The sequence below is a fragment of the Pelobates fuscus genome, chromosome 1, assembly GCF_036172605.1.
Source record: "Pelobates fuscus isolate aPelFus1 chromosome 1, aPelFus1.pri, whole genome shotgun sequence".
Classification (NCBI taxonomy): Eukaryota; Metazoa; Chordata; class Amphibia; order Anura; family Pelobatidae; genus Pelobates; species Pelobates fuscus.
In genome coordinates this window covers 142666408-142678419 of record NC_086317.1, presented here as the reverse complement: position 1 = coordinate 142678419, position 12012 = coordinate 142666408, and the positions used below count along the sequence as shown (strand labels likewise).

Here is a 12012-nt window from a genome sequence, read left to right as displayed (position 1 = left end):
GTTTATCCAGTCCAATTAGGCATCGCTATAGCTAAAAAAAAAAAAAAAAAATATATATATATATATATATATATATATATATATATATATATATATATATATATATATATATATATATATATATATATATATATATATATATATATATAAAACATGGGGGGATGGTTGCACTCACCTAAACATGCTTAAATGGGGTGCTGCTGGGGGCCATATCATACAATAAACAAGATCCAGCGCACTCTCCTATCCACTAAACAGCAACTTCAATGTTGACAGATTTTATTAGTTTGTAAAAGTTTTTTTTTAAAACACCTAATCTAGGCAAAAAAAATGGGGATTTAGTTACATTATATGATCATACATTGCATAAGCCTGCCACAACGTCAATGTACCCCATCTATATATGCAGAACTTTAACCAGGTTATATGATGAGGACTATCTTTACATAAAATCCCTGGCATGTGCTCTCGACAATGGAATTTTTCCCTCCCTAGAAAACAAATACGGTACTCTTTATACAGCTTTACATTTGCAGTATTATTCATGAAACTGAACCCAACACGAAGTTTAACTACAAGAGCTTGTGTAAGTGAATTCCTTAGTAACAAAGTAACAGCCCAGGGCCTGCAAATCAATACCTTTAAAAACCATTTCCATATTATTACACCTCTCAGGGGTATGACATTGCTACAGGGAAAGCATGCCCAGAAAGCGGACATCCTAGTGAGGATATATGCATCACTAGTAGCACCCAGAAGCAGACACTAAAAAAATTAGGTATTTAGTCTGCTGCCAAGTGATAACCGGCAACAAAACATGACAGTCCAAGTGCAGACTGCAGAATATTGTAGACACACTTTTACATGATCTGCAAAATGTCCTGCTACGACCCAGCTCCATATCACCCAACCAGCATTAGCCCTTTTGCTCCATGATAAAGAGTTGTACATGATGTCATGAGGTTAGCAGCCAAGGCCACTGTCTGTTGTAAAAACCATTTTATCCTATGTGCTTGGGCCGAACTATATATAAAAAAATAACACATTGCCTGATTGGTGAAGCCTCTTCCCGGTCTGGGAGGAATGGGTCTGCCGCATGAAATGCCGTTTTAGGCACTTCAAATAATATTTCCCTTTCACTATATTCATTTTTATTATTAATGTATTATCTTTATAACATTTCTATATGGGGGAGATGTTTCTGACATATTGTGACCCTCTATGTGAGAACTACTGGCTGTGTCGCCTCCTGGTTTGAGAAGAGTTTACCTCAGAAGATGCAAAGCCTGGAGATAATCAGCAAATTCAACAGTGAGTTTATTTGATATTATGTTTAAGTGAACATTTTTGCATGTATTCTATATAGTGGCTAATCTAGAAAAACATTATAAATATTTGGTGATCTCCATCCTGGAGTGTCCCTGAAATGGGATCCGTAGAGAGAGAAAAAAAAAAAAAGTTTGAATAATTACATGTTTTTCAAAGTAGCTTCATCTTGGTGACCACTCCCATCTAGTAGCTCCATTTGTTAGAAGGGGAATCATTTCAGACATGGCAAACGCGCATTGACACATACCTAGGCATGAGTAGATCTTTGAAACATTTAATGCTCCCTGTAATATTTTTACATTTGGTCAGTATTTATTTTTAACGCCTGTTGATGCTGGATGAATTAATTATTTCATCTAGTGCCCCAGGAATACACAGACTGGGAGATAGGATCTGCTGTGATAAAGAAGCTATTCAACCATCTAGTCCTAGCAAGCCCAGACAGCAATAGCACTGGTAGAGAAGGGCGTGTATACTGCTGACTAAAAAAAAACACAAAGTTGCAGTCAACCTAAGAAAATAAATTAACTCCTACATATGTACACTACAGTAAGCATGACGTGTTAAAATGAAAAAAAAAATACAATAAAAATTACATATATATTTGGGCTAGAATTATTTTTACAATTATTTATGAAGCGCCAACAAGTTCCATAGCGCTGTACAATAGGTGGACTAACAGAAATGTATTTGCAACAAGACTAGCTGAATGGACTTGAACAGAAGGTGATAAGGGCCCTGTTTAAAACAAGTTTATGTTCTAGCGGGAGCAGGATAAAGTGCTATAAGAGGTAAGGATGGCAATGCACATCGTGGTTAAAAACCGGATGCCTCACAGCAGAACCTAGGTAAGAAATCAAACCGTACTTACATGGTTTAACTACTTACCTTTAGTAGGGGGGGGGGGAGGGGGAGGTACTACGCGCTATAGTGGTAATGGCAGTGCTTGAAGTATTCCTTTAAGCACGTACGTTGCCCTAGCAACAACAGTCCCTGCTCCATTCATTTAACAGTTTTTATATAGCATGTTACAAAATGTTAACAGCTGACCGCAGGTATTGTAATATATATATATTTATTAATTGGCATAACAACACAAATAGAGTAAAAAGCCCTACCTGTGGACTTTAGCCTAACATTTGTCACACTTTTATACAAGGTAATACCTGTATGTGTCCTTGCAATAAAAGAAAATATACATTGAGTCAAGGAGGAGAAAAAAAAAAATTGGTTGAAACTATTTGCATAAACAAGTACAGCATTTTAATCTATGGACGATCCCACGAGACAGTGGAATCCTCAATCGATAGAGTCAATTTCCCTGTAGCCATCACTGGGATTGACGGGGGATTGACACTTAACGGTGGTAGCATTGCCCAGCAGGACCGGACTGGGAAAAGAATTTGGCCCGGCATTTTTGAATCATAGTGGCCCACTAAGAAGGGGCAGAGAGGGTAAGTTTTATCACCAATGACAAGCACACCCCCAGGGCCGGACTGGGGATTCCAAAGCAGCCCTGGAAAAAAAATCTATGCCAGCCCCATAAGTCATTGCGCCATATATTGTCGCATGTAATATGTAAGGCTATGTCTTGCCACCCTAGATGATTATATATATATATATATATATATATATATATATATATATATATATATATATATATATATATATATATATATATATATATATATATATAGCTTTTTCCAATATAAAATATTGGTCCTTTCAGAGTAAAATTTTTAATTATACAGTAAGCATACTCACATGCAGACACAGACAATCTCACTGACACAAGTTGATTGATACACAGCCTCACAGACAAACAATCTCACTGACATACATAAGGTCATTGACATAAAAACACAAGCTCACTCAGTAGAAGGCACACACACACACACAAGCAAGCCCACTCACTAGCAGGCGCGCGCGCGCACACACACACACAGAGCTTAATGTAGTGGTTCTGGTGTCTATAGCCTTTCCCTGCAGGCTTTTCAATATAAACATGGGGGCTGGGGGGGCGATAGGGCCACATGGGGGCTGGGGCTATAATGGGACACATGAGGGCTGGGGAGGGGTCTATAATGGGACACATGGAGGCTGGAGAGGGAACTATAATGGGACACATGGGGGCTGGGGGCTATAGGGACACATGGGGGCTGGGGAGGGGTCTATAATGGGACACATGGAGGCTGGAGAGGGAACTATAATGGGACACATGGGGGCTGGGGGTAATAGGGACACATGGGGGGCTGGGGAGGGTGCTATAATGGGACACATGGGCGCTGGGGGCTATGGGGACACATGGGGGGCTGGAGAGGGGGCTATAATGGGACACATGGGCGCTGAGGGCTATAGGGACACATGGGGCTATAATGGGACACATGGGGGCTTGGGAGGGTGGCTGTAATGGGACACATGGGGCTGGGGGGCTATAGGGACACATGGGGATGGGGGGCTATAGGGACACATGGGGCTGGGGGGCTATAGGGACACATGGGGCTGGGGGGCTATAGGGACACATGGGGATGGGGGGCTTTAGGGACACATGGGGATGGGGGGCTTTAGGGACACATGGGAGCTGGGGGGGCTTTAGGGACACATGGGAGCTGGGGAGGGGGCTATAGGGACACATGGGACTAGGTAGGCTATAGGGACACATGGGAGCTATAAGGACACATGGGGGCGACAGGGACACATGGGGAATGGGGAGGGGGCTATAGGAACCCATGGAGGGCTGGGGGGCTATAGGGACACATGAAGGGCTGGAGGGGGGATAGGGACACATGGGGCTGGGAGGGCTATAGGGACACATGGGGCTAGGTAGGCTATAGGGACACATGGGAGCTGGGGAGGGGGCTCTAAGGACACATGGGAATGGGGAGGGGGCTATAGGAACACATGGGGGCTATAATGGTACACAAGGGGGCTGAGAAGTTCTCAGCCCCACCATTATAGCCCCAATGTGTTCCTATAGCCCCCCAGCCCCCATGTGTCCCTATAGCCCCCCCAGCCCCCATGTGTCCCTATAGCCCCCCCAGCCCCCATGTGTCCCTATAGCCCCCCCAGCCCTTCATGTGTCCCTATAGCCCCCCAGCCCTCCATGTGTTCCTATAGCCCATTCCCCATGTGTCCATATAGCCCCCTCTTCTTGCCAGCTCTTCTTGCTGCCGCTGGCTGGGGAAGCTCTGCCGCTGGCTGGGGAAGCTCTTCTTGTGGCCGCTGGGGGAGCAGGCTGTTCTGTCTCTGCTCCCCCTCCCTCGCATGCAGCTTAATGAGACCGGGGCCGGAATATGACGTCATATTCCGGCTCCGGTCTCTTTCTAGTGCGCGAGGGAGGGGGAACAGAGACAGAACAGCCTGCTCCCCCAGCGGCCACAAGAAGAGCTTCCCCAGCCAGCGGCCGCAAGAAGAGCTTCCCCAGCCAGCGGCCGCAAGAAGAGCTTCCCCAGCCAGCGGCCGCAAGAAGGGCTCCCTCTGCGGCCGCAGGTGAGCCAGCTGCCTGCCCGGCCCCAGGTGCCGACGGCCCACCGGGAAATTTCCCGGTATCCCGGTGGGCCAGTCCGGCCCTGCACACCCCCTCTCAAAGTAAGCATGTTGGTTCAATGCTCTTCCAGGACAGACCATGCGCAGAGCTCTGCTGAAAAGCTCTAGCATGAGAAAAGGGCCCAGTGTTTGTTCCGCACAGTGCAAGCAAATTTAATAACATGCTTGCGCTGTGTTTTCTTGCAATTTGTCTCTGGGGTCTCTATAAATGGGATACCTGGAGACAAAAGAGCTAGGAAAAAGTATTGTGCATGTGTTTGGAGCCTGCTTGCGTGTGTGTAGAGGGAGCTGATTGTGGTGTGGTATTATGTAATAAGGTCTGTTTTAGTCGTGTTGTGTTTGTGGTGTAATGTAATGCATGTGTGGCTAGGGGCGATAGATAGATAGATAGATAAAGTATTTTGTATGTGTGTGTGAGGGGTGCAGTGTGTGAGTGGCATTATATCCCCCCTCCCTTTTTACCTTTAGCCTGGGAGGGAGTGCTGTTATCCCTGGTGGTGCTAGTGGTGAGTTAACTCTAGCCTGTGGTGCTAGAGTTCACTCTTGCGACATCGGGGGTGTTGCCATGGCAACGCTCCAGATCTCGCGAGAGGAACCCAGCGGAGCTGTAATACAGAGCTCTGCCGGGTCCTCCTATTCCACCCTCCCCAGCCACATGTCTGTGCAAGTGATCTTTGATCTCCCCACCGGCCCGTCATGGAATACTGCAGGACCAGCGCTTGGATAGTGTGGGCCCTGCATGGACCGGCCCGCGAGGACCTGCTGCCCAGTGTCAAGAAGTGTTGGGCATAAGAAAAATACTTAAGACAAATTAGTCACTACTTTTGACTGGGTTGGAATTTCTGTGAAATTGTAACACAGCAATATGAGTATTTCATAATGATTGTATCTTTGTGAAATACTCATTTTGTGGGGGTGGAGGGTGACAGTGCAGCTTTAACAGCAACATTTCTTTAGGCATTTTCTATTCTGAGTCAGAACTGATGAAGAGTGGCCCTTGTTACTAGTTCCCCCTTCTGTTTATTAGATGTACACAGTAAAAAAAAAAAAAAAAAAAAAAAAAAAAACCACCTTTGTTGCTGAAAGGGATTCTATAGTACCAGGAAAACAAACCCATTTTCCTGGCACTATAGGCTCCTGCAGCACCCCCATCCCTCGTGCTGAAGAGGTTAAAATCCCTTCACGGACTTACCTGAATCCAGCACCTATGTCCCACAGGGCTGGTTCAGGCTCGCATTAGGATTTCCCCATAGGAAAGCATTAGTAAATGGGTAAAATCTGATGCTGGAAGTCCTCATGCATAGCGTGAGAAAGTCCAGCGTCAGATAACGGACCAAAGATCCATTTCGATTCCAGAAGTCCCTCTAGTGGCTGTGTAGTAGATAGCCACTAGAGCAGAAGTTAACCCTCAGAGGTAATTATTGCAGTTTCTCAGAAACTGGAATAATTTCCAGTGTAGGGTTAAGGGACATTGCACTCAGACCACTTTAATGAGTTGATGTGGCCTGGGTGCCCACAGTGTCCCTTTAAGCCAAAATGGATGGAGATCTGTGTCAGACCACTTCCCCTGGTGGCCAAGAGTAACACATCAATTTAGAACCGCAGCAGCATTCTATTAAAAATAAATCTATTATAATTATTAGTAAAAATAAACTTTCACACATATAGTAACAACAGAAATTAATTGTACATAATAGACACAATACATCAAACAAAATGAAATAGTAATAGCACAGCAAACAAGTTGAAGCAAAAAGAGATAAGTACTACAGTTTTTCGAGTTGATTCTTATGCAGCTGGTCAACAAATAGTGTTGTACCTCAAAGGATTGATGGGGGAGCAGAATATCCCAACATTAAGGCTCAACAGCCTTTTCAAGAGATAAACTCCAATGGAAGTACAAAAACATATATACCATTTAATCAAGTCAAAAAGAGGCTGAAAAAGAGCACAAACTCCCAAATATGAGGATATAAACTAAAGAGAAGCAACCAATCATTTCTAAGACACAGTATCCCATTGTCATGATGACTGGAGCGGATATGACATGCCATGCCCTTATTGATGCAAAAGGTTATCAGACCAAGTCATTCATAACAGGCAATTCCCCCAAGGTAGGTCTACCTATACATGGAATCTGGAGGGTAAACTAAGTTCAGGATCCAAACGATCAGCTAGACGGAGGACAGAGACCCACCGCACACATGAGACAGCAGAAACCTCCTACCCAGCAAGCTCTATGAACCCTGTGCTGTGGGAGGAAGTATGTGCAATCACTTCCTCCCAGCCCAGAGGCTGTGCACGGTGAAATGGCAAGCTGTCAGGAGCCAGGTGAAGCCTGTATGATATATTCTGAGAGCGGTTTGTGCCAGTAGCACAAATATGGGACTGTCCCAGTAAAAACTATTTGTTCATATTTGGCGACTTAGACATATTAATAAGTATTGTCTACAAATGCAAAATGCATGCAACATGTGGCTCTGTGTAAGGAGAGAGTCTATGTTGCACCTGGGAAGACAGACAGGGTTATTTACTAAAATGAGAATTGTCAGGAATTCATAGTAATTTACATTTTTTTGATCAAAATACCTATATTAGAAGCACAGCGTGAGAATAAAGTGTCGATTTAAAAAAAAGAAAAAAATGTTTGGGAGTGGGGTAGAGCACAAACGCATACAGCCAGGGTGGTTTTCGTCCTTTTCCAATGGAAGTGGCAGGCGCGACTGCCTCCCCCAGTCTTAGTGCGATATATTATGGTATGCTAATGAAATTATAATTGTCTTAGGAACAGCTTTAAACCAAAATGAACAATATTATAAATATTCACATACTTTATAGATTTGCATGTGACCCAGAACTTCTTTATGACAATACATCAGCTTTCGTTAAAGGTTCAAAATCTGCTGCAAAGTACTAGTGCAATCAAAGCAATACTAATAGCTATAAAATGAATGTCAGCTAATTGGCAGGTATTAGAAACTATGAGCAATGCATTGAGTTGCACATATGGGGACAGGGTAACAATTCTAAACATATACTACACTGCCATCAAAGTACAACCCATGTGTGATTCATACAAACAATTGCTTGGGATTTACACATCATGAGCCCCTAGGCACAGTTGGCCCCGCACACCAAAATATATGAAAACAAAATTAATAATAATGTCACGAGAACATAAAGGATGGCCTGGGGGCAAAGATGGCCCCACAGCGGGCACCAAATCTACACTCACAATCTGCCTGGCTCTATTGAAATAACTTTAAGGACAATAAAATATAAAGTGTACCTAATGTATGCTTGATAGCCAAATAAATAAATGCAATGATACAATTAACAATCTAGGTATTATGATGTACATAAACGATCCTTCAGCACTGGAATAAAGTGACCTCTGGAACCATAGTTTAAATACGGCATGAAACCAAATTCCACAGTTGCGTCAGGTGAGAGTAAATGGTTTCACATTCCAGAGGGCCTCAGGTCGTTATTTGAGTAATGTACGTATACTACTTACTCCTCCAAGTACAAGCAAGCATGCTCATATGGCTTATTAACCCCTTAAGGACCAAACTTCTGGAATAAAAGGGAGTCATGACATGTCAGAAATGTCATGTGTACTTAAGGGGTTAAAGATACCTCGAATAATATTTTCTGCATTATGCATCTCCAATATACTTTTGTCATAGGCACGTTAAACAAAACTTGGTTTTGCTTTAGCGCTTTTAAAAATAACACATCAGGTTTTATAAACTATGATGGAGACAGATCTGAGCTTGTAATTTAAAACATTTTTTTTTAATTGTTTAATGAATTTTTACTAATAATGAAGGAATGAATAGACCTAAAATAAATTAAAAAGGACAGATTTCGAACATTGGCTTTCGGTCACATGGAAGCTCTTTCTAATTTGTTAATTACAGTTTAAGCTGAAGACTTTCCTGCGTGTCACATAAAATGTTTGCATATACCGGTACTTCAGTATTGCAAACTACAGACACTGCAGGTCTCTCTGAAAAACATCCTTATGGAATCAAAAAAAATGTTTTGGGCTCATGTTGACTCCCCTGGAAATCCCATGTGCTCCAAATTAGCACACTGCTCCACTACCCCAATATACCTTTAAAACATTAGACCCATTTTTCATATTCTGACAGGGGATGCATGGGTAGATATTACGTCTTGTTTTGCATTCTAGGATTTTTTTATTTAAATGTACCGTGGCATTTATTTCACAAACATCTAGTAACCATTTGCAGCAAAGGTTACACATTTCTAGACACTAAGCAATTGTAATTTGTCCCCAATTTAAGGCACTATATAGCACACACAAACAGCTACTCCAAGTCTACATCAAAACTATGTATTGGTTAAGAAAACGCCCCAAATTAAGCAGTAAAGTTCTGCCTGGTCACATTTAGCATTTGTTTCAGTTCAACTTTGGGGATAAATTTGTAGGGGGAAAAAGTTCACCCCCCTCAAGTTATTAAGGAAGTGGTTCTTATATAAGGAGAAACACAGAATCAGTTCCACAGCTTGCATAAGGAACTAGTGCTTTTTCTGAAAATATCACTTAAAAATATATATATTCTACACACACACACACACACACACACATACATACATACATACATATACACGCACCCATATCAATTTTGAAAAATGAGAGGAAGTAAAATAGCCCACATTTTCATCTCCCAGAAGAAACTTATTTAAACTGGTTTCCATGGGAACTGTAACAGAACCTTTGAAAGCTCCCTAAGCATATTGTCTCTAAAGAGCAAATCACACCCTCATTCACCCCTCCCCTCATCCGAAGCCCTGCCTCCCTCTCCCTAGCCCCCCTTCCCATCACCCTGGATGCCACCTCTAAACAGGACACTCCTGTCGCTTCACCACAAGCTGAACACATCTAGACAGGGTGTGTGCCACTTGTGTACCAGTATATCAGTCAGTAAAATAAACAGTCACCATAACACCAGCAGCAACAGAGCTACAGACTGCATGCAGTAACTGCCCAGTGACTGATCCCTGGTAGGGTTTTAGATGGGGGCAAGTTAATCTTTAAGCACATGTTATATAAATTACTTATATAGAAGGACACATTATACAACCTGTACTCACATATACAGATTGTACTATTAATTATTTATTTATATATAAATGTATTAAACTAGTGAAGATTTAAACATAATTTATAAGCAAATAGTCACATTATTAATGTTTACTTACTATACCAGGATAAACTGTCCATACACTCTCTGAGCATGGAAGGGATACATCACTTCTTAAATACACACTACAAATAAGCCTCTTCAAAAAAAACAATGAAATAAGTAAAAATCCACATATACCATATCAATCTCAATAACGATCCCAAATCTTGTACCCTAGGCAGTTGGATCCCATTCCAAAAGCAGTCATATAAACAAGACACACACAGCCAGTTCTGACAGTACGAATACAGAATAACCTGTGGATATTCACATCCTGTTCTTGCCATTACTTGCTGTTTGTGTATTTAGCAGCTTTCAAACCTGTAACAAAACCTGTAACTTTGAAACAGCAACTGGTCACTTACTGCCAAACTGGTTAGGGAACTGCACCCACTAGCTAAACCAAAACCAAAATACATATACAAATCCATCTAAAAGTTTCTCTCCCACCCCACACAGCACACCAGTATGGCAATCATGTTTTGTATTAAAGGAAATAAGAGCTCAAATCCACACCCAAACACTGCCAGAGAGGTGCATTGCAGACCCTACAGTCACTGAAAGGGTTAAGAGACAGTTTTTCAGACACCCTAAAGCACTACTCTTTTGGGATAGTAAGGGGGGTTGTAGCAATCTTACCTTTTGGAGTCCAAAAGCTGTTTGTTGTTTGCTTAGATCACACAGCCTGTTTGCTTGCTTTAGGGAAGGACTGCAGTGTCTTGTGCTTGAATATAACAGAGCTTATGTCTGAACTGTGGATTGACAAGAAAGCTCACACTCCTCCCTACCCTCTAGACTGCAGGCTTCACTGATGGAAGGAGGGGCCACTCTGTGCTAGAGGAAGAATTAAATGACATCATTGTCAAAGGATTATGGGAGAGGAGATGGAAAAAAAAAAAACCTTTGCATTAACCTGTTTAATGCTGAGTACTTGAATCCGTGTTATTTTACTTTGCAATATAAAGTCTAGGAAAATAGAACGTTAGGAAAAAATTTGCTACTATTTATAATATTTGCATATTTCAGCTGGCTCACTTTTTATATTGCAAGTGTTTTTTGTTTTTTTTTGCAATGCAAAATTTAGTTTTACTTCTAAAGTAATATCTCTGTATTGATAGGATTTCCAACAACAGTTATTTATACAGAAGTCTAATATACTCTATGTTATAGGGAATTTATACTTAAAACATGGTCTCCTATTTTAATGCATGCTATAGATAAAGTGTTAAATTATCTAAAACATTTTTAAATAATAATAATAATAATAATAATAAGTACTATTTAGAAAATTCGACTTTAACCCCTTAAGGACAGACGACGGATATATTCCGTCATGATTCCCTTTTATTCCAGAAGTTGTGTCATTAAGGGGTTAAAAAAAAAATCCAGTTTGACAATTTTTATTTTTCAATAGTAAAAAATTATAGGGGGTACAGAAGAGAGAAAGGTGGGGGGGGGGGGGCGGGGAGGGGGAATTAAACGAACATATTAGTACAGTTAGTATCATTGTTACATGCCGTACATCGATAAGCAGTTATCGTCACTACTTGTGAGGGTGCATTAGTTAACGAGTTGTTACAGAACAGATTCTTACATAACATATGATAACTGTTCAAGCATGAGGTAAGGTTGCAAAGGCCGCCCTAACAGGCTGTACTGGTTCCTTTACTAAGGTATAGCACTACATGACCCTGTGGGGTAGGTTATGGGATAGTTCGACATCTGGCCATAGGAAAGCGTCCAGGTTGCCTCTCATCTCTGATAACTCTTGTGTGGGCAAGGTTAGTACCTGTGTCCTTGGACTTATGGTGGTTGTTTGCGTGTGTGGCCAATGCATCATGTGTGTTATTTTCTCGTCCAGAAGTACAGTGGGCTCTTTATTCGATTACCCTAGGTTAGTTTGTGCGTTCTTCCTTTGATA

General features: G+C 41.9%; 1 protein-coding gene across 1 annotated transcript in view; it reads right to left on the bottom strand.

The window, feature by feature from the left end:
* The window catches only part of LOC134608092 (rho-related GTP-binding protein RhoA-D-like), a 67638-nt gene extending 56729 nt beyond the window's left edge, over window positions 1-10909 (bottom strand). Inside the window, exon 1 of the mRNA XM_063450732.1 lies at window positions 10731-10909. The gene's annotated coding sequence lies outside the window, so the exon portion shown is untranslated. The remainder of the gene's footprint in view (window positions 1-10730) is intronic.
* Window positions 10910-12012: the final 1103 nt, after the last annotated feature.